The sequence below is a fragment of the Lissotriton vulgaris genome, chromosome 5 (assembly GCF_964263255.1).
Source record: "Lissotriton vulgaris chromosome 5, aLisVul1.2, whole genome shotgun sequence".
In the NCBI taxonomy this organism is placed as follows: Eukaryota; Metazoa; Chordata; class Amphibia; order Caudata; family Salamandridae; genus Lissotriton; species Lissotriton vulgaris.
In genome coordinates, this window is record NC_141693.1 from 30,469,003 (window position 1) to 30,491,726 (window position 22,724).

The following is a 22,724-nucleotide window of genomic DNA, read 5'->3' on the forward strand; positions in this document are numbered from 1 at the left end:
AAACTGTATATGCTTTCCAGGTAAATTACGTTTATGGATTGGTTATCCATGATTGGCATATTTAATCTATTGAGAGTGCCAGGGCCTGTAAATCAAATGCTGCTAGTTGGTCTGCAGCTCTATTTGTCCGACAAACACGAGCAGCCTTTCAAAGGGTTCTCAGACCTTCTGCAGTGTCTGCACCCGTTTTTACTGCCATGTTGACTTGGCGAGTGCGCCCACTTGCCAGGCCCTAACCTTCTTTTTTTAATTACATGCGAGTCACTCCTAAGGTAGGCCTAAGGTACCCCTGTGGGCAGGGTGCAGTGTATATGAAAGGTAGTACATGTACTGGTGTGTGTGATATGTATCGTACTGGTGTGTGTGATATGTATCGATAGTGAAATACAGTGTATTTCGTTTTTCACTATGGAAAGGCTATCTGTCCCATAGGACAGAATGGGATATACTTTGTAACATCTTACAAGTATAACTTCCCATTGGGGCAAGATTGAGAAATGGAGTTTAGTATGTCTGACCTAAGAATGTAAAAATGCATCTTTTAGTAAAGACAATTTTTATGTTGTGTTTGAAAATACCACTTTTAGAAAGTAGGTATTTTCTTGCTTAGACATCCTATGTGCGTCTTCTGGGTTGTGGATTGACTGGCTTTGGAGTGACAGGGGCTGGGGATGTGCATTCCCTTCAGACAGCCGGGGGGAGGCGGGGGGGGTCGAGGTGTGTCCTGCCTTTCCTGGTTGAGTCAGGGATGGGATGAATAGACCCGGGCTGCATTCACATTAGTGGGACGAGTTTCACTATAATCTGCCTAGGTTTTCTCTTCCTTACACAATGCTGTCTCCACCTCCTGCCGGGAAGCTGGACCAGAGAGGACCAAACTGGTTTTGGCTGAGTATAGACATTCTCTGCCCATAAGAACAAAGAGAAACTGAGTATAAATATTGTGGCCAAGACCCCAGAACCTTTGATACTGGTGATCTAAGGAACCTATATCTAATCGGAAAGGGGGAGGAAGAATGAACTGTGATTCATTCAGCTTGCTGTTGTAATACAATGTATCAATGGGGAATCGATCACTTGTACCTGAGTAACCAGGTTTCTGCGTTCTTACCCTCTTTGAATAGAAAACCCTCATTCACGTTTCAGGTCGTGAGGCGGTATATCTTGATTTTCCGCCTTAAGAACATGACAGCATCATCATTGAGTTTCTTTTTTGTATGCTATCCTCCACCCGGAGGAGAAACCACTGGTTAGTACAGTAGTGATCAGTGATCAAAAAGTGTGGGGTGCTCAAGTGGTTTGAGTTCCAGTGAAGTGAATTAAAAAATGGCCACATATTACCTGAATCGTACCTTTATTCAGTTCGGTATTACAGCAAGTAAAAACAGTGGTGTGCATGGGAAGATGTGTTACCGGTCTAACGCAGTAGAGTGTCCAGGTGTAAGGTCGACATGTTTCAGCCCCTTTACATTGCCCTGACGGGTCAGTGGGACCTTCTTCAGGACCATGTAGAGTGAAGGCTGCAAATTGTCGTAGTCTAGGTGAGTTCGTTGAGGTGCCGACGGGCTTTTGTGGCCTGCTTGATTGCCCCGGGGCACCGTAAAAAGAGCGAGAACAATTTGTGCAGCATGTGCAGTCAATGTGCGCTTGGGCCTCTCTCCCTCCCCGTAGACAGACGCCCTGGCATATTTACCTAAATACATCACCTCATAAACTGCTATTTTCTGAAATTCTTGCAAGAGACGGAATGGCGTGTGTTGAGGCATGGGGGACACGGGCAACATACCATGCAAATCGTTATCCCTCAGCTTCTTCTCAATGTCTGCCAACTCTCTTCTAATGGAATGAAAGACACCCGCAAGCTCAGCTATACAGTCTCCCGTGATGTACATCTTCAAGGCCTCCCATAACGCAGAATGTTTCTAACCTGTCCCAGTATTCAAAGCAAAATATTCAATAATTGTATTACCAAGCTCTGCGCAAAATACTTCATGCTGTAGTGCGTTGATTGGGATCCGCCACAATGGCGCAAGTGGAACAGTGCAGGGGATCTTTAAAGAAACCATCGCTGAGGAGTGATCAGACAGCATGCAGGGGCAACGGGTGATATCTGTAAGTCATAGAAGGACCTCAGTGGTAAGGTACCAGTGGTCCAGACACCGTGGGGGGCAGAATAAAAAGTATAGTCTCTACTGTGTGGGTGTCGGGATCTCCAGGCATCTGCCAGGTGGAAAGAATCTAGAAGATTGGAAAGAACCTTTAAGATTTGGGGCTTGGCGACATGAGAGGAGCCAGTAGTGTCAAGGGGAGGATGTGGGATTAGATTAAAATCGCCACCCATGAGGACATGATCAACGTGCAGACAGGTTATGTGAGTGGAGAGCTCATGAAAGAAAGTTGGTGAGTCTACATTTGGGACATAGATATTAACCAACAGGAAGGATCCATATGAAAGTGAACCAGAAAGTAAAAGATAGCGGCCCTCTATATCAGAAACTATCTCCCGTGCAACAAAGGGAATGCTTTTAAGGACTAGAATACAACCTCCCCCTATAATAAGAGCAATAGCCAGCAAAAAAAAGGTTATCTCCCCAGGCAGAAGCAGAAGGATTTGTAGGATTTGTTGTACAGTGTGTCTCTTGGAGAAATGACAGTTGAATGCCACGCCTGGTCAAATAGGAGAAGATTTGCCTCCCTTTACCGGGATTATTCAACCCACTAGTGTTCCACGTAATACATACAAGGGATGCAGTCCCTTTTCCGGCGTGCCTCCTGCACAAGTGGTGTAAAGTCGGGGTAGAGTGAGACAGTCACACTTTGAAAGTGCAGTGGACCTTTCAAGGTCCTGGTAGGGAAGGAGCCTGGCGATGATGAGGCAAGGCGCCACCCCCAGTATCAGCCAGGGACTGGGAGACTTGTGTGCCCTCTCAAACACTAATGTAGCTGCAAACTAGTCCTTGTCAAAAAGTTGCACTAATAAGTTCTCAACAAACGTATCCACACGTCCGGTGTTGGTGGTCTCAGCCACCCCCACAATGGAAATGTTGATCTGGCGGGACTATGCCTCTAAATCCTCAGTCTTCGTAGCTATCACCTTGAGGATCCGCTCCATTACCTCAAGTCGTTTATTCACTGCAATGCTGCCATCTGCCATATGAGAGATTCATTGCTCGGCACCATCTAATCTAGTTTTATGTGTCTATATGCTCATGCATACCATCTAATTGCACAAAGAGAGCATCAAAATGTGAGTCTATGGCCTTGAAATTAGATTTCAGCTCAGCCATTATTGCAGCAGCTCTATCAAAGGGAGGAGCACCGGATGCGGGCGGACCAGGGTCTCCATCAGTAGAGTCCTCTGAGCTCTGGTGCCGGGGAGTCTGGGTCGAGCCGAAACTGAGCTGCTGTTGCTTAGGATTGCTTCATGCCATTGGACTGTCGTGAAAGTAACTGAGAAATAGGTCCTATATGGTGTAATCAAGATTGCGCACAGTGCAATAGGGCTAGGGCACAGTGGTAGGACCAAACCAACCGCCACCCAGGCGAGTGAAAGGCAGGCAAAATAGGAAAAGTAGGCTACTCACAAGTGACCCTCTATGGGATGGCTCCAACCAACAGTTCCATTCAGCAACCTGCCCCGTAGCGAACAAATATCAGACATAGCCTGCAGTGAAAAGTAGAAAATGAGCTGCTAGAGAGAAAACTAAATCGCAGTCTCAGGTCATGTCCAGGGTTGCATGACAAAAGTGGAACCAAGAGGGCCAAGATCGCTATGTGTGGGGTCCATGAACTAAACAATGGGAATGTGGCAATGCAACATGTGTCTCCAGTTGAGTCAACGGGATTGGCCTTCCCCAGGCAATTTCCAAAGTCACGCCTGGTGCCCACCAGCACTCCCCAGGAGAAAAGGAAGCTTACCAAGGGTGTGCCACAGGGCTCATGTTTGAGCCCCACGTTATTCAACGTATATGTGGCCCCTTTGGCAGAGATTATAAGATCTTACGGGTTCTCCCCAATCTCTTACGCTGACGATACTCAGCTGTTGTTTCCCTTTCAAACCATTACACCTGCAGTCATGAAATCCTTCCAAAACGGCATGAGAGCGGTGGCAGGTTGGATGGCCCAGAACTTCCTCCAATGCAATGTGTCCAAAACGGAGGTCATGTTGTTTGGAGGGGCCAGCCTGTTCTGGTCGCCGGATTGGTGGCCACTTGAGCTAGGACCTGTCCCAGCGCCCAAACAGACCATCAAAAATCTGGGGGTGCGCCTACACCAAACTCTGATTATGAAAGATCACGTCAGTCAGGTCACGGGAACGTGTTTCCGTACAATTGGTCTCCTACGGCGTATCTTCCCTTTCCTACCTAACATCTATAGGAAAACGCTGGTACAGGCACTAGTCCTTGGACGGGTGGACTATTGTAATAGTCTACTCACTTCCGCAAATCATGAACAACTACGTAGACTGCAGGTGGTGCAGAATACTGCGGCAAGACTCATCCTGAATGCCCCTCCCCGCACCCCTTCCCGTCCTCTTCTCTCCCACCTTCATTGGCTCCCAGTGCAACAGCGAATACATTTCAAACTCTGCTGCATCATGCATAAGTGCATCTATGGGTCTGGTCCCAAATATCTAAAAGAGATTTTTTTTTCCCTATTCTCCTGGACGTGCCCTGCGTTCCAGCAACACCATGTTGCTGTATGTACCTAAAGTTACCAGAGCGAGACAGGGGGGCCGAGCACCCTCCCTTAAAGGCCCCTTGTTGTGGAACTCTCTTCCACCTCAGCTGAGGCAAATCTCCAACCTCTTTTCCTTTAGGAAGAAACTAAAAACTCACCTGTTTGCACAAGATTAATTTGGCCATTCTCTCTATCACCCCCTCAATACAGTTTGCCAAACTCATACAGAAGCTACGCGCGGAGATACCCCTCCGGGGCTGATTCAGGCGCGCTATAAGACTATAAATAAATAAAATAAATAAATAAATAAAAGCAGGAGGACCTGTGGTAGGGCAGCTCTCCGTGAGAGCTCAGACAACTGCCGGGTCGAGCCGAAGGGCAGTGCATATGCTCGCAAGGGGGAATCCATCCAAAGCCGGGGCAACACACCGGTACAGGCCGGTAGCCACAGTGGAGCAGGCCACACAGCAGTGCAGACCAGTGACGTCCAGCAGGGTCTCCAACAACCAGAAGCTGGACACCAGACAGAAGCATCACCCCACCCTCAGGCTCCGTGGCAGCCTCTATTACCGCGTGGCCTCCAACTTTTTATACCCAATAGCGAAACATTTTTGGGATATCATGAAAGCAATACCAGGGATCTGAAGTATTATGGAATTATATGTTTCAAATGAAGAGAAGGAGGTGGCAAATGTGAACTTATACTACGAAGAATGGAATTAAGGATGATTATTTATTAGGGACAGAAACACCAAGGGGACACAACAGCAATTCAGAATTACATGTACATCTTTGATGTGGCAAAAAAGACCTACTGATATCCTGGATAAAAATTCATATATGTAATATGCTGAATTTTGGTTAACATAGTCGAATTTAGACAACATGGTTTGATTTTAAATTTTGAGATTTATTGGTAGCTATTGATTATTAATATTCTGTTTTTCTAAATTACCATCCCTGGGCCCCTCTGGTACCAAATACTAGTGACTTACAAGTATTTTAGGATATGCCAATTGGGAAAAAAACAATTAACCATACACTGTTTTAGGGTCCAGAGCAAACACGCTGAGTCCTGTTTAGCAGGGCTCAGTGAATTTCAGAGCCACCACACCAGTATTCAGTAGTCGAAATGGGGACAAAGTGTAGGGGTTAAACCTGAAAAAAGCCCGTTTCCTTACACATCACTTCAAGATAAGGAGATATAGCAGGTGGCAGCTGGAAATATCCAGACATCTGACTCTAATTAAGCTGGGGATCCTACTCGCGATCCGCCCAGGCCACCACATGATCGAGATGGACTGTGTCTCCCAGTCTGCTCACTCTGCTGACCCCAATGGGGTCCCATGCTGTGAAGTCTTCCAAAGCTATGAAGGGCCTCAAATATACTTTCCTAAATTTGTAAAATTGCATATCTTTGGTTCTACTCATTGGATTTTTGTCATTTTGATCTCAAATAATTTATTACATTTTACTCTATTTGTATAAATTGATGTGGGATTTTTCTTTTCTCGTGATTTTGCTTTATTACAGTTTGAGTGGTGTATAAATACTTTACACATTGCCTCTAATTTAAACCTCAAGTGTAGTTTACTTCACCGGAAGGACTGTCCAACCAATAACACTAAATGCATCACCTCAAACTTGAAACACCGTTAGTACAGCCAAAGAAAGATGGATAAGGGTGTGATGGCCTGCCTCATTGCATCACCTCAATCATGAAACACAGTCAGTACAGCTGAAGGGAGATGGAAATGTGTTGGCATGTCTGCCGCGAAGCTTCACCTCAACCACGAAACAGTAAATTCAGCCGAAGGATGATGTACAAGGGCCCGCTGGCCTGCCAGAAAGCGTCATCTCAACCATGAAACACAGTCAGTTCAGCCAAAGGGAAATGGATAAGGGCTCGCTGGTCTGCCATGGAGCATCACCTCAACCATTAAACGCAGTCAGTACAGCCAAAGGGATATGGATAAGGGCTCCCTGGTCTGCCGTAGAGCATCACCTCAACCATTAAACGCAGTCAGTACAGCCGAAGGGATATGGATAGGCTTTCCTATTTTCAGTGTCTATTTTTGGTAAATTCTGGTGTTTTTTTCAGTGTTTTCAAGTGATTACTACTGTTTTTTTAACCCCTTCCGTAGGTGCTGCCGTCGGCCAACGGCCGACGGAGCCCCGCCCACTCTTTAGAACGCCCGGTTAAAGAGTTAAGGTACTGAAAGCAGTGGTTACACATTTACGTGTCATTAAAAACAACACAAACCATGTTTTCACGGTGTTTATGGAATGTTTTGGTTTTATTATTGCTTGTTTTCTGCACTGATAGTCAATGGTATATAGTCAGTGTACATACAGTGTATTTGAGTTCCAAATGCATGTTTGCCAATCAAACGTATTGTAGTACACCATACAATACTTCTTCAGTGAGTCTTTGGTCATGTGCGCTCATTTTTTCCTTCCAGTGCAAACTTTTTTCTGTGAAAAAACCCTCTTAACATTGGCACTTGAGATGGGCAGCACCAAAACAGCCAGTACACAGTTTGCTAACTCTGCCCACCGACATAGCTTTCCATGACAATACTGGTGCACTTGAAGATTGCGATTCTAATGGCAGGTTCTGCAACATTTGTCTTGAACTTGGAGCTTATGCCCGCAGAGTTATTGAAGCGGTCAAAAATAAAGTAATTCTCTTTAAACTCCGGAGAAAATTCCCCTTTACTGAAGGGATCTAGAACTTGTACAGAGTAGCACAGTGAGGTTTCATTGACTTCAAATGCCGTGGTTGGCGAAGGGACACTTCTCTGCATCTTTTCAAGCCATTACTCGTACATTGTAAAATAAAAGTTCCTGAATTGCTCTTCAACATTGCTTTGTTTACCAAGTGGCACTCTAACATGGAACATGTTGCAGTGCAAAAGCCACTAATGTTGCTGCCCAGCCTACTCTCAAGGAGATCTTTCATATCTACACCAATTATGCTGAACACTTGTCAGACTTTCAGACTCTAGTTGTTTTCCTGTAAAAATCTAAGAATGCAGTAGAGTGTTATTTTTTTCACATCACTATCAATATGCGACCAAAGATCCTCATATTTCTTGCCTTTGGCATCATCAATTCTGCAAACGGTTGCCACAAGGATAATATAGCATTCACAGCCCCTTGGACTGAGAACCATCGGCTAGAGTTTGAGTTTGAGTTTAAAAGCACTTTTAAAGCGCACGTATACCGGCGGTTTCTTGGCGCTGTAGCTAGCGGGGACTGAGGTTTAAAGAACAGGGAGGGAGGAGGGAACACTTATTCAAAGGACTTTGTGAATAAGTAGGTTTTAAGACTTTTACGGAATTGGGGATAGAGGGTGATAGTGCGAAGATGAAGGGGAAGGGAATTCCAGAGGGTAGGTGCAAGACTAGCAAGTTTGGAGCCGCCCACTTCTTTCTCCGGAAGCGTGGGCTGGTGAGGAGGGACTGGGAAGACGAACGTAGGTCCCTGGAGGGGACATAAGAGACAATCTCAGAGGAGATGAAGGCGGGTGCCAGATTCGAACGGGCCAGGAAAGTGATGGATGCGAGCTTGAATTGAATTCTAGCTCGCACGGGGAGCCAATGAAGAGATTTCAGCAGTGGGGTAGAGCGGTAGAATTTAGGGAGGTTGAAGGCCAGCCGGGCCGCCTGGTTTTGGATCTGTTGTAGGCGACGCAGACTGTATGCAGGGATACCGGCATACAGAGCGTTCCCATAGTCCAGGCGGGACACCACCATGGCCAGAATGATAAGTTTGAGGGCAGAGAAAGTGAAGAAACGGGACACCTTGCGTATAGTACGCAGTGAGAGGAAGGAAGAAGATACCACAGAGCTGGCTAAGTGGCACAGTTGGGATGACTCTTTCTCTGATGCCACACAAAGCACAAAATGAGAAATATTTGCACTTTGGTTCCCGCACACAACAAAACAGTGCACCAGAATGGACAAAAAAGTAAATAGCATTCTTCATTAACTCTGAAGAATGTAAAAATGCTTTCAGATTACCATCTAACAAGTGGCAAACATCTCTTACAGGGAAGCACTTCAGCTCAGGTATCGATTTTGACAGGTCATCACACAATGTTTTCATATTTGTAGCTGAATCACTACAAATCCAACCAATATCACTTCAATCTTTGTTGAACTTGGAAATAACCTTTTTGCAGCAGCATTCCAAGTGACACTGCGTTCCATGTTTTCCAAAGGTCTGGTATCATGTTTTAACCACTATCCCAGATGTTTGGTGATAGCCTCTTTTCACATATTCTTGTCACTATACCGTGCATTGAATGTTTGAAGCCTGAGGTGTTGGCAATTCACCTACTATCAATACTGACTCACTAGAAACTGGGGGCTGATGTATCGGGTTTTAACCCATTTTCTGTAGGTAAATGTGATGGCACATATTGGGAAAGATTTGTATGAAACCAGCCATTTTACCTATCAGTGAAAGAATCAAACACAACCAAAATGTCAAATATGATTTTGAAATTTCCTGATTATCTACAGGAAGATGAAATACTATTTTAGTGACATCCCTAAGCAAAAAAAACTCAAGCAGAATAGTGTTAGCTCAGTCTTTCATGCTACTAGCTTGTAATAAAAAGTTACATTGTATTGGCCCCTCCAGGAAGAAATAAAATGACTCTTTCACTCTCCTTTTCCTTTCTTTGAATTGCATTTAGTTTGTGGCTCTGCAGGTGTTTTTTCAGTGTTTATATCTTTACATTGGTGAGGGCTAATTTCCTTTCGGTGGGGTTTCATCGGTTATTATAGGTTTGAACCTAAAACCAGACAGCCTAGATGTTGATAAGGGCCCGCTGGCCTGCCATAAAGCATCACCTCTACCGTGAAACGCAGACGGGACTGCTGAAGGGAGATGGCTAAGGGCCTGCAGGCCTGCCGTAAAGCATCACCTCTATAATGAGAAAGGGTAAGTTTAGCCAAAGGGAGAAGGGAGATGGATTAGGGTGCGATGGCCTTCCTCATAGCTACTCAATTATGAAATGCAGTCAGTACAGCTGAAGGGAGATGGATACGGGGCAGCTTGTCTGCTGCGAAGCATGACCTCAACCATGAAACACAGACACTACAGCCGAAGGGAGATGGATAAGGGCCTGCTGGTCAGCCATGAAGCATCCCCTCAACCATGAAACAGTCAATACAGCCGAATGGAGATGGATACTGGCCCGCTGTCCTGCCGTAAAGCATCCTCTCAACCATGAAACACAGTCAATATAGCAGAGGGGAGATGGACAAGTGCTTCCTGGCCTGCCGTAGAGCATCACCTCTACCATGAAACACAGTCAGAACAGCCAAAGGGAGATGGATAAGGGCCTTGTGGCCTGCAATAAAGCATCACCTCTACCATGAAACACAGTCAGAACAGCCAAAGGGAGATGGATAAGGGCCTTGTGGCCTGCAGTGAAGCATCACCTCAACCATGAAACACAGTCAGAACAGCCAAAAGGAGATGGATAAGGGCCTTGTGGCCTGCAGTGAAGCATCACCTCAACCATGAAACGCAGTCAGTACAGCCGAAGGGAGATGGATAAGGGCCTGCTGGTCAGCTATGAAGCATCCCCTCAACCATGAAACAGTCAATACAGCCGAATGGAGATGGATACTGGCCCGCAGTCCTGCCGTAAAGCATCCTCTCAACCATGAAACACAGTCAGAACAGCCAAAGGGAGATGGATAAGAGCCTTGTGGTCTGCAGTGAAGCATCACCTCAACCACGAAACGCAGTCAGTACAGCCGAAGCGAGATGGATAAGGGCCCACTGGCCTGCAATAAAGCACCACCTCTACCATGAAACACAGTCAGAACAGCCAAAGGGAGATGGATAAGGGCCTGCTGGCCTGCCGTAGAGCATCACCTCTACCATGAAACACAGTCAGAACAGCCAAAGGAAGATGGATAAGAGCCTTGTGGCCTGCAGTGAAGCATCACCTCAACCATGAAACGCAGTCAGTACAGCCGAAAGTAGATGGATAAGGGCCCACTGGCCTGCCGTAAAACATCACCTCAACCATTAAACACAGGCAGTACCGTAAAAGGAAGATGGATACCGGCCTGCTGGCCTGCAGTGAAGCATCTGCACAACCACGAAAAACAGTTTAAGGGCCCGCTGGCCTGCCGTAAAGAATCACCTCAACCAAGAAACACAGCAATTACAGCCAAAGTGAGATGATAAGGGTCCACAGGCCAGCCGTAAATCATCGCCTCAACCACGAAACGCAGTCAATACAACCAAAGCGAGATGGATTCGGACCCGCTTGTCTGCAGTGAAGTATCACCTCAACCATGAAACGCAGTCAGTAGAGCCCAAGGGAGATGTATAAGGGTCCACAGGCCAGCCGTAAATCATCGCCTCAACCACGAAACGCAGTCAAAACAACCAAAGCGAGATGGATTCGGACCTGCTTGTCTGCCGTGAAGTATCACCTCAACCATGAAACGCAGTCAATACAACCAAAGCGAGATGGATACGGACCCGCTTGTCTGCCGTGAAGTATCACCTCAACCATGAAACGCAGTCAGTAGAGCCCAAGGGAGATGTATAAGGGTCCACAGGCCAGCCGTAAATCATCGCCTCAACCATGAAACGCAGTCAATACAACCAAAGCGAGATGGATTCGGACCCGCTGTCCTGCCGTGAAGCATGACCTCAACCATGAAACACAGTCAGTACAGCCGAAGGGAGATGGATAAGGGCCCGCTGGCCTGCCGTAAAGAAAAAGGAGAGGACTTGTCTGCTCAAAGGACCAGGTGACAGGTTTATGATAGAATTGCTCTGTCCTTGTGTCACATGGAAGTATTAAATGGGGGAAACTTGGTTATTCCCATGCCTCCACCCATGTGTTTTGGCTCAGTTCCAGATTTGCCAAGACTGGTAATGTTAGGAATGTGTCAAAATTGTACGCCTTTCCGATAGAGGCGCAACGAGGAGAAGTATCAATGTTTCTCCTCATTGTTGCCTGTTTTCTGCAGCACAGTTAGAAAGAGGGAAGCCAGGGTGCCTGCACTGGTGCTAGGAAGCACACAGTCCACTAGAGCGGTGCAAGGGCAGGAATGTGCCATATCTTGATAGATATGCACCATGGTGCCCTCTCCATTTGATCCGCTCAGCAAGGTGTCTTGCTACGTTGCACCGTGTCTAATGATTATAAATCTGTCACCCGATCTGTGTCCGACTGGCTGGTTTGTTTACATAAAGTCAGTCATTCAGATCAACTAGACAGATTGCCCAGAGCTTAGCTAATCCAGGTCCCACCTCACAACATTTGGTTATCGCAACTCCAGGTACCCCACATCCCAATAAACAGAATTTACTTGTAGTATTTTTCTTTTACTCGGGTACTTCAAAAATAGATCTATTAAGAAACGAGACACCATCAAACAGCGTGAGCTACAGGTTGAGGGCACCACTTACCCATATCTTATTCAAGGGCTTCCTCTTGCAGAGTTTAAATTCACCTCGACCGCACCAGCTTAGGCTACTTAAGGAAGAAGCCAAGGTACCTAAAGACAGTGGTTTCAGCTCTATGCTTGATGGCTTATGATGCTTAACCCTCACCCCCTTAAGTTTGCAAAGTGCTGACTGTAATATATTGGGTGACTAGTTGAGGAGGTGAAGTCACAGTCTACCCCCAAACTAACCTGTGCATAACCCTCTGGTAGCCTGGCAAAAAAAACAGTCAGGCTTGACTTAGAGGCATTGTGTAAATTATTTATGCAGCACTTCAAACAGTAATAAAGTGAACACAACACAAAGAAAAATATCACACCAATTTAGAACAAGCATTTGCAATGCAATAGGTCTCGCATAGGTAACCGTGGCCAGTGTGGGAGCTATGATGCCAAGTACTGTAGATCTAATTAGGCAGGACCTCAGTTCTCTCGGTAGCAATCTATGAGAATCAGACCCCTAGCTAGGGCTGCTGCTGACTAGAGACACAATTCTGCCCTCCTGCTGCTGAGCAAGTTTGAGCAGGGGAAGGCAGAACAATAGGTCTCCTGTCATAGGCAGGTGTGACAACCTCCCAGACAGGGTTTAGTGTATTGGAACAGGGTCGGGGCACTTGCCAGCGTCACAGAGACTGCTTCAAGGGAACATTTGGGGCCTCATTTATGAGGCTGTGCGTCACTTATACGCCACCGGTGCGTCACTTTATGTGACGCACCGGAAGCGTAAAAAGTGTGACTTGTTGCACCATAATTACAAAGTGACGCATCTAGGTAGACGCGCCATTTTGTAAACCCCTGCGCTACATTATACCTGCGCCAGGTATAATGTATGCAGGGGGGGCGTTCTGACGCAAGACAGGGTCATAGAAGCGACGCAGTGAAATCTATAAGATTTCACTGCGCCACTTCTAGGACACAAATGCGTCAATTTCTTACGCCTGCCTCACAGCAGGCGTAAGACTGACGCAGGCCCTTTCACATGGGGCTTGCCCCATGTGAAAGGACACATTTGTGACACACTCCAGCAATGCGTCACTTTTGCGCCATACAGATACGTCAGAAATACTGACGTATCTGTAACTCCTTGCGCCATGATGCGTCATACTGTAAATATAATCCTTGGTCTCGCAAGGCGGGCGCAATGAAAAGTGACACATCGCTGTTTTCACGCAGTGATGCGTCAATTTTCATAAATAAGGGCCCTTGGTGCCTGTAAGAACTGGGACCAACAGCTCTCCAGGGGTAGCATGGCTCGAGCAGGAAGGCAGCCAGGGGCTTGCGTGTAAAGCAGCTTCTTAACACACTCATCCACTGAGACACGAAGTGGGCGCAATAATGGAGACCACACCAGTATTTGTGATTGAAAATCAAGATCTTTTATATAGACTTTGGATCAAGCAAGTAATGCATTTAGCTAATCATTAGTATTTCATTTACGCATTTCATTAGGCAGTTTCAGTAAGTCTTGTCATTAAAGTAATAACCAGCTCATCTAAGCAGTGAAACATCAATTAACACAGCCTGTCGCATCATACTCGTCAGCAGGCAAAGAGGGTACTTTTATATACCTGGAGGATCCTACAAGAAGCGACCATAGCATTTCATTAAAATACCACATTAAACCTCCTGTGCATGCCTTCTAAACTGTACTTCATAGGAAGTGATAAAACATTTCATCAAGTACTTTCGGTACAACAGAAAACTTCAAAGAACACAGCCTGTCGCGGTCGGCTACTCAGCAGGCAAAAAGTTAATTCCATAGATTCTAGATTAACCTGTAGTAACCAACCACCAGCATTTCTTCTTGTGAATACTGATCGTTTTGCGACCCAGAATCAGATCATCAGAATACCATTAGAATGAATCAATAAGTAGCACAGTTCGGTCCCATCAGGAACTGTAGAAGCCCACCTCTGCAAGAAATTCAGTACAGGAAAAAGGTCATCATCTTATAGCAGGCCTGAGTACAGTTAAGTAAGCATAAACCAAACGGGTGGCGTAGACTGCCACTAACCATCAACCACCAATAGAGCGTCAGAGTTTTATCCCGTCAGGATTCCTTGAAGCCCGCCCCTGCAAGGGAATTCAAGACACAGTGCAAATCCCCATTTCAATTAACAGGCTTGTAAATATGGTATAAGCAGAAGCCCTCCAGGCCGGAAACTGTCAATATCGCAAGTCAACACAGGGGTAAGTGTCGGTCCCCCAAGCCTCCAAACTCTCGAGGCACATTCAGGGGGGGGACCAACAGGGCCCAGTCACAGTTCACCCCGGGGGAGGGGCGACCTCGGGCCTTACCCGGCCTACCGCCCTCCTCCCCGGGGGTTACCTTGGATATCCGGCCCTCCGGGGCCCTTGCGGTGGTCTCGGGGGAGGAGAGGGGGTTTCGACCCTCTTGAGGCCTCACTTGACCGCGGCGGCAATGGGGCAGTGGTGGTTCTTGGGCACCCACAGGGGGAGTCAGGCGCGGTGTGCGGTGAAGCGAGGGGGGCTCTCATGGTACTCCACCCCCTCCGCGGTACAACAGAACTTCCCCAGGTGCCGGGTCTCGCGGGCAGAGACTCGTCCCCAGCAGCCAATAGCTGCGCGGCTTGGGCGGGGGGCGCGGCCGATGACGTGGCGGTGCTCCCACGTCACGTGACACCGGCCCAAGCAGGCTTCAGGCCTAATGCGGCCTGGCGGATTCGATGCGGCGGCCCTCTCCTGGCATGGGGGGCCACCAAGGGGGGGTCAATAATGGCGCTGGACACAGCACAAAGGCAGGCGGCCACAGGACAGGCCGGCAGCGCCTCAGAGGTGTCGGTGGGCGGCGCTGATGCTGCGCTGACAAGGGGGGCCTCCTCAGGTGCTTCACAGGAACAAGGTACAGCGCTTGGCGCCGAGGCAGAGGAGCGCTTGAGGGGGCAATCCAGTGCTTGGGGGTGATGCTTCACAGCGCTGGTTAGTCAGTCAGCAAATAATGCCGGCAGGAGGGAAGGCAATTTCAATAATCCCTGACAGGACAGACAGTCTTGAATACAGCGCTTCACAGGGAGAGCAGGATATAGCGCTTTTCACACAGTTCAGCAGGGATAGCAGAGCAGTTCAGTCAGGGACAGCCGAGCAGCTCAGTCAGGGGGGTAGGGGGGCAGATGGTCCCTGATGAGGGCAGTGAGTGCGCAGGGCAGCACAGTCCAGTACCTGGTCGATCCCCCAGGAGTCTCTGGTCACAGGAAAGCAGTTTTCTTCTTGGCGCTCGGATGGTTCTGGCCCTTAGATGTTGGTTACTTGAAGTTGCTGAGAGGGGGGGGGTTGAGTTGAAGGCTTGAAGAGTTTCTCCTCAGTCACCCTGGGGTTCCCTACCACTGGGCCAGATCAGGGGGCTAGCTTAGGACACCTCACCCAGCTTAGAAGACAACACCTAAATCCTGTCACTCCCAGTAGCATAGGTTCTTAACTAGGCCCTCCCGCCTAAAACTCCTGCGTGGGTTCCCCAGGTCAGTGATGCCCCAACTGACTAGAAAAAGTTCCCTCCCTTGCTTAAGTATGCCCAGGTCAGGTGACCACTCTCTAAGGCGGGAAAACCTAACTCCGCCTTTGGTCTGGAAGGTTCCAGGAGCTTCCCCACTCTACCTATGGACAGGGGCTGGGTGGCTGGTATTGCAACATTGTATGGGGATCCAGCCTGCTCCTGGCAGCTAGGGTGCTACACTAAAAGACCACGCTGCAGTAGCAGGGGCCGGTGGCAGCCATGTTTGAAGTAGAGAGCACCTGCACCCTAACACAGATTAGCTATGAAAAGTGCCCGAAGACCTATGGGCCAACAAAAAGAAGGTGTGAAAAATGAGGCAAGGGCAAGAAATCACAGGGAAAGACCACCCTAGGGCTGACAGGTCTAACATGCGCCCCCCCCCCCAGCTGAAAGTGGGTAGAGCTACCCAACCTCTAGGGAGTTCTCGTCACTAAGGCGGAAAAACCAGGAGAGACCATCAGCATTGGCGTGGTCAGCTCCGGGCCGATGTTCCACCCTAAAGTCCATCCCCTGTAGGGAAATGGACCACCTTAGCAACGTAGGGTTTTTGCCTCTCATCTGCATGAGCCAGCGAAGGGGACGGTGGTCGGTTTGAACTAGGAAGTGAGAGCCAAAAAGGTATGGCCTCAACTTCTTCAAAGCCCAGACCACATCGAAGGCTTCTCGCTCGATGGTACTCCATCGTCGTTCCCGAGGGAGGAGTCTTCTTGAGATGGAGGCCACAGGTTGGTCTTGGCCATCATCGTTGAGTTGCCATAGCACGGCACCTACGCCATGCTCTGAGGCATCTGTCTGCACGATGAATTCTTTTTGGAAGTCCGGAGTGGCCAGCACCGGAGCGGTGCACATCGCGTGCTTCAGTGTTTCAAATGCCTCCTGGCAAGCAGCCATCCAGATGACCTTGCGTGGCTGCTTCTTGGACGTCAAATCGGTCAAGGGGGCCACAATGGTGCCATAACCCTTGACGAACCGGCGGTAATAGCCAGTGAGGCCGAGGAAAGCTCGGACCTCGGTCTGAGTTTTGGGGGGCTCCCAGGCCATGATGGTCTCAATTTTGGCCTGGAGGGGTTGTACCTTACCTCCGCCCACCAAGTGTCCCAGGTACACGACAGAGCCCTGTCCAATCTGGCACTTGCTAGCCTTGATGGTCAAGCCAGCACGTTGCAAAGCCTGCAGCACCTCCTGGAGATGCTGCAGATGGTCCTCCCAGGTGCTACTGAAGACAGCTATGTCATCCAGATATGCCGCTGAGAAGCACTCCAGGCCAGATAGCACCTGGTTCACCAACCGCTGGAAGGTGGCCGGAGCATTCTTGAGCCCGAAGGGCATCACCCGAAATTGGAAGTGGCCCTCGGGGGTGGAGAACGCTGTCTTCTCCTTCGATCCATCGGCCATGGCAATTTGCCAGTACCCTGATGTCAAGTCGATGGTGCTGAGGTACTTGGCTGCTCTCAGCCGGTCAATCAGCTCTTTGGCCCGTGGTATCGGGTGAGCATCCGTCGTAGTGACAGAGTTCAACCCCCGATAGTCCACACAGAGCCGAAGTTCTGGTGTGGTGCCCGGTGGAGCCGCTTTCGGTACCAGCACGGCCGGACTCGCCCACGGGCTGCTGGAGGGCTCGATCACTCCCAGCTCCAGCATCTTGGTCACCTCACCCTGGATGCTATTCCTCACTTTCTCGGACAGCCGGTAGGACTTGTTTTTCACTGACGGACTGTCCCCTGTGTCCACATCATGGGTACACAGATGTGTGATTCCAGGTGTGAGGGAGAACAACGAGGCGTGCTGCGCCAATACCTGGCGGCAGTCCCTCTGTTGCTCTGAGGTCAAGGATGGGGAGAGGACAACTCCCTCCACTGAACCATCCTTTTCCTGAGCCACTAGAAGGTCAGGAAGAGGCTCACTTTCCTCCTCCTCGCTCCCATCCGTCACCATGAGGAGAGCAAGCTCTGATCGCTCATGGTGAGGCTTCAGGCGGTTGACGTGGAGCACCCGGTGGGGCTGTCGGGGGGTCTTCAAGTCCACAACATAGGTGGCCTGGCCTCGACGCACCACAATCTCGTACGGACCAGTCCACCGGTCCTGGAGAGCACTAAGCTCCCCAGGCTTCATGACCCACACCTTTTGTCCAGCGTCCAACTCTACCGTCTGAGCATTGCGGTCATACCACTCCTTCATGACGGCTTGGCTAGCCTCTAAGTTGTCTGAGGCTTCCTTCCACAGCTTGGCCATCTGGCTGCGGAACGCTAGCATGTAGCTGACAATATCACGGGGAAGCTTCTTCGAAATCTTCTCCCACCCCTCCTTGACCAGACTGAGGGGTCCCCTAACGGGGTGGCCATAGAGCAATTCGAAGGGGCTGAACCCGACTCTAACAAAGCAGACTCCGCCATAGCACCGCACCTCCGAGACGTCATCAACTGCTCCTTCAACTCCGCTACCTTCCCAGAAGACTGGAAACACGCTGAACTCACCGCCCTTCTGAAAAAACCAACAGCGGACCCCACTAAACTCAAAAACTACCGCCCCATCTCGCTTCTTCCTTTCCCGGCCAAAGTCATCGAGAAAGCCGTCAACAACCAGCTCGCCGCCTTCCTCGAAGCCAACAAATCCCTCGACCCCTCACAATCTGGCTTCCGAGCAAAACACAGCACTGAGACCGCCCTCATCGCAGCAACAGACGACATTCGAACTCTACTGGACAATGGAGACACAGTCGCCCTCATCCTCCTCGACCTCTCTGCAGCATTCGACACAGTCTGCCACAGCACCCTTCTACAACGCCTCAATAACATCGGAATCCAAGGAAAAGCACTTGAATGGATCACCTCGTTCCTCACCGGAAGAACCCAGAGAGTCCGCCTTCCTCCATTCAAGTCCGAAGCCTCTGAAGTCATCTGCGGCGTACCTCAAGGATCCTCACTCAGTCCCACCCTCTTCAACGTATACATGAGCCCCCTCGCGGCCATCGCCCGCCAACACAACCTCCACATCATCTCTTACGCGGATGACACTCAACTGATCCTTTCTCTCACCAAGGACCCCAGCACCGCCAAAACTAACCTACACGAAGGAATGAAAGAAGTCGCCGAATGGATGAAACAAAGCCGTCTGAAACTGAACTCAGACAAAACAGAAGTCCTCATCTTAGGTACATCCCCCTCTGCCTGGGACGACTCCTGGTGGCCGGAAGCCCTCGGAAAAGCACCCATCCTGACAGACCACGCACGGAACCTTGGCGTCATCCTGGATTCTTCACTCTCAATGAACAGACAAGTCAGCGCCGTATCCTCTTCCTGCTTCAACATTCTTCGCATGCTCAGAAAAACATTTCGCTGGATCCCCTCCGAAACAAGGAAAACAGTCACCCACGCTCTGATCACGAGCCGACTGGACTACGGAAACACCCTCTACGCAGGTACCACCGCTAAACTCCAGAAGAAACTCCAACGAATCCAAAACGCCTCAGCCAGGCTCATATTAGACATCCCACGCAACGAACACATCTCTGCTCACCTTAAAGACCTCCACTGGCTACCCGTCAATAAGAGGATCACTTTCCGACTGCTTACCCACGCACACAAATCACTCTACGACATCGGACCAGATTGCCTCAACTCTCGACTGTCCTTCTACACCCCCTCCCGCCAACTACGTTCTTCCAGCCAAGCCTTCGCCACTGTACCTCGCATCAACAAGACCACCATGGGAGGCAGATCCTTTTCATACCTGGCTGCTAAAACATGGAACTCACTTCCCGCTTACCTTCGCCTCACCCAGAACCACCTAGCATTCAGAAAGCAGCTTAAAACGTGGATATTTGACAAATAATCCTCCCCCCCTTCCTAAGCGCCTTGAAACCCTCTGGGTATGTAGTGCGCTATACAAATTTTATGACTTGACTTGACTTGACTTGACTTCTGGGGTACCTCACGGTACGAGAACAGCAAGCAAGGGAGGAGGATGTCCCATTTCAGCCTCAGGTCTTCTGGCAGACTCCGGACCATTCCCTTCAAGGTCTTGTTGAAGCGCTCTACGAGCCCGTTAGTCTGGGGGGTGGTAAGGAGTGGAGAACCGATAGATCACTCCGCACTCCTTCCACATGGCCTGCATGTAGGCTGACATGAAATTTGTGCCTCTGTCCGACACCACGACCTTGGGGAATCCCACTCGGGTGAATATCCCCATCAGAGCCCGCGCCACCACAGGTGCAGTAATGGTCCTCAGAGGGATGGCCTCCGGGTACCGAGTGGCGTGGTCTACTAACACCAGGATGAACCGATGTCCCGCAAAGGTCGGAGGGTCCAATGGCCCAACGATGTCTATTCCGACCCGCTCGAAAGGGGTCCCGACCACTGGGAGCGGTTCCAACGGGGTTTTGACTTTGGTCCCCATCTTGCCACTGGCCTGGCAAGTCTTGCAGGTCTTGCAGTAGGTGTCAGAGGCAACCCTCCTCCTAGGCCAATAAAAATGTGGGACGAGCCTTGCAAAGGTCTTGTCCTGGCCCAGGTGTCCAGCTAAGGGTATCTCATGCGCCAGTTCCATCAAAAAGGCCCGGTAACACTTGGGGACCACTAAGGCCCTTGATGATCCATGAACCGGAACCCTTGGCTCACTGTACAGGAGGCCATCCTCCCAATACATGTGGTAACTGCCGGTCTCTTGGTTGACCGCTTGGGCTTCGGCCTGTCGCCGCATGCCTTCAAGCGTGGGGCACTCCTTCTGCGCCCGACAGAATTCCTCCCTGTTAGACAGGGACCTGGAGGGTCGGCCGAGGACAAGGGGAGAGGCTTCCGGTGAGGGCCGTCTCCAGCGATCGTACAGGCAAGTAACTTCCCCCCCACAGATGGACACCACACAAGGATGAGGTCAACACTCTTTATATACGATTCTTGAAGCAAGGTTATCAGCGATACAGTGAGGTCGGGACACGAGGGTCCTCTCAATTCTAGTCTCTGAGGGGAAAAGGGTAGCGGGACAGTCTTGGTACCGGTCTGGTACGGAGGTGGTAAGATGGATAGCTCACAATCCTCGAGCTCGGAGTTCTGGAAGGTCGGGCCGCGGCAGCGCCAGCAGGCTAGGATGATAAATCTCACTTGAGAAGGGCCGCGGCAGCGCCAGCCGGCAAAGGCGATGGTTCACGAGGATGGGCCGCGGCAGCGCCAGCAGGTCCCGACGAAGGTGTAGGTTGCAGAGGGCCGCGGCAGCGCCAGCAGGCAGGAGCGATGGTTCACGAGGATGGGCCGCGGCAGCGCCAGCAGGTCCCGACGAAGGCGTAAGTTGCAGAGGGCCGCGGCAGCGCCAGCAGGCAGGAACGAGGATTCACAAGGCAGGGCTGCGGCAGCGCCAGCAGTCCGTCAAGGATGAGTTCTTCTAGGTGTCTCTCGACTCCAGGATACAACTGCCTTCCTGCTCTGGAGCTGCCCCAGTTATAGGTCTGGCGCCCTTTGATGTCCGGACCCTCGCACTTGGAGGTCGGGAGGTCCGGGATGAGGGAGTCCAGACACCCAGCGGGGGGGTGGAGCCAGCGCCCGGGGAGGCTGGGGGTGATCGGCACCTGGCGGGGGAGAGCCATCGACACTCTCTTCTCCCATTGACCTGCCAAGTGGTCTCTTCACCTCCTGGGTGGATGGTGGTGCCTCGATGTCGGGGCCTGGCCAGGCCCAGGGTTGGGGTCGAGCTGAGGCCACGCGGCCTCGTGGTGCAGTGTCCAAGATGGCGGCTGAGCCGGGGCAATGCTGCTGATGACGGCCCGGGCCGGCCGATGTCGGGGTGTTCGGGGGAGAGGCGTCCCGTTGGAGCGGGCTGTGGGTTGCTTCTGTGGATCGCCGGGGTGGTTCTTCTGGTGACACCGGTAGAGCCGGTGCTCGGGCCTTATCACGCGGGGGAGGGAGCGGCCCTTTCACGAGGCCTGTCCAACATGCGTCCCCCCCAGCTGAAGGCAGGGAGAGTCACCCATCTTCCTGGGTACTCTCCTCGCCGAGGCGGAATAAGCGTGACAGGCCGTCTGCGTTGGCGTGGTCCTGGCCTGGGCGATGCTCCACAGAGAAGTCCATCCCCTGCAAGGAGATGGACCATCGTAACAGTTTTGGGTTCTCCCCCCGCATCTGCATCAGCCATTGCAGGGGTCGGTGGTCTGACTGTACCCTGAAGTGGGTACCGAAGAGGTAGGGCCGGAGTTTCTTGAGGGCCCATACCACTGCGAAGGCCTCCCGCTCAATGGTGCTCCAGCGTTGTTCACGGGGCAGCAGGCGTCGGCTGATGAAGGCCACTGGCTGGTCGACTCCCTCGGCGTTGAGTTGAGAGATGTTGGACAGGCCACATGAAGGGCTTGCTCCCTCCCCGCATGACAGGGCCCGAGCCCCGGCCCTCCAGAGGTGGTACCCACAGAAGCAACCCGCACCCCTTCCCCTACGGGACTCCTGCCCCCGGACATCGCTGTATCATGGGGCCGAGCCACTACCAGCTCCATCGCCCGGCCCGGCCGCCATCTTGGACACTGCACCACGAGGCCGCGTGGCCTCGACTCGACCCTAACCCTGGGCCTGGCCAGGCCCCGACATCCCGGCACCACCATCCTCCCAGGAGGTGAACGGACCACTTGGCAGGTCAATGGGAGAAAGAAGTGTCGATGGCTCTCCCCCGCCGGGTGCCGATCGTCCCCAGCTCCCCCGGGCGCTGGCTCCACCCCCCTGCTGGGTGTCTGGACTCCCTCATCCCAGACCTCCCGACCTCCAAGTGCGAGGGTCCGGACATCAAAGGGCGCCAGACCTATAACTGGGGCCGCTCCAGAGCAGGAAGGCAGTTGTATCCTGGAGTCGAGAGACACCGTGAAGAACTCATCCTTGACGGGCTACTGGCGCTGCCATAGCCCTGCCTTGTGAACTATCGTCCTGCCTGCTGGCGCTGCCGCAACCTTCTGCACCCTTCATCCTCGTCGGGACCTGCTGGCGCTGCCGCGGACCGTTGTAACTACCACCTTCACCGGGACCTGCTGGCGCCGCCGCGGACCGTCGCTACCTACGATCCTCTCGGGACCTGCC

At 50.8% G+C, this 22,724-nt stretch overlaps 1 protein-coding gene across 1 annotated transcript in view; it reads left to right on the top strand.

The window, feature by feature from the left end:
- LOC147710044 (major histocompatibility complex class I-related protein 1-like) overlaps positions 1 to 22,724 on the top strand; it is a 195,427-nt gene that overhangs the window by 104,636 nt on the left and 68,067 nt on the right. The gene's annotated exons all lie outside the window — the stretch shown is intronic.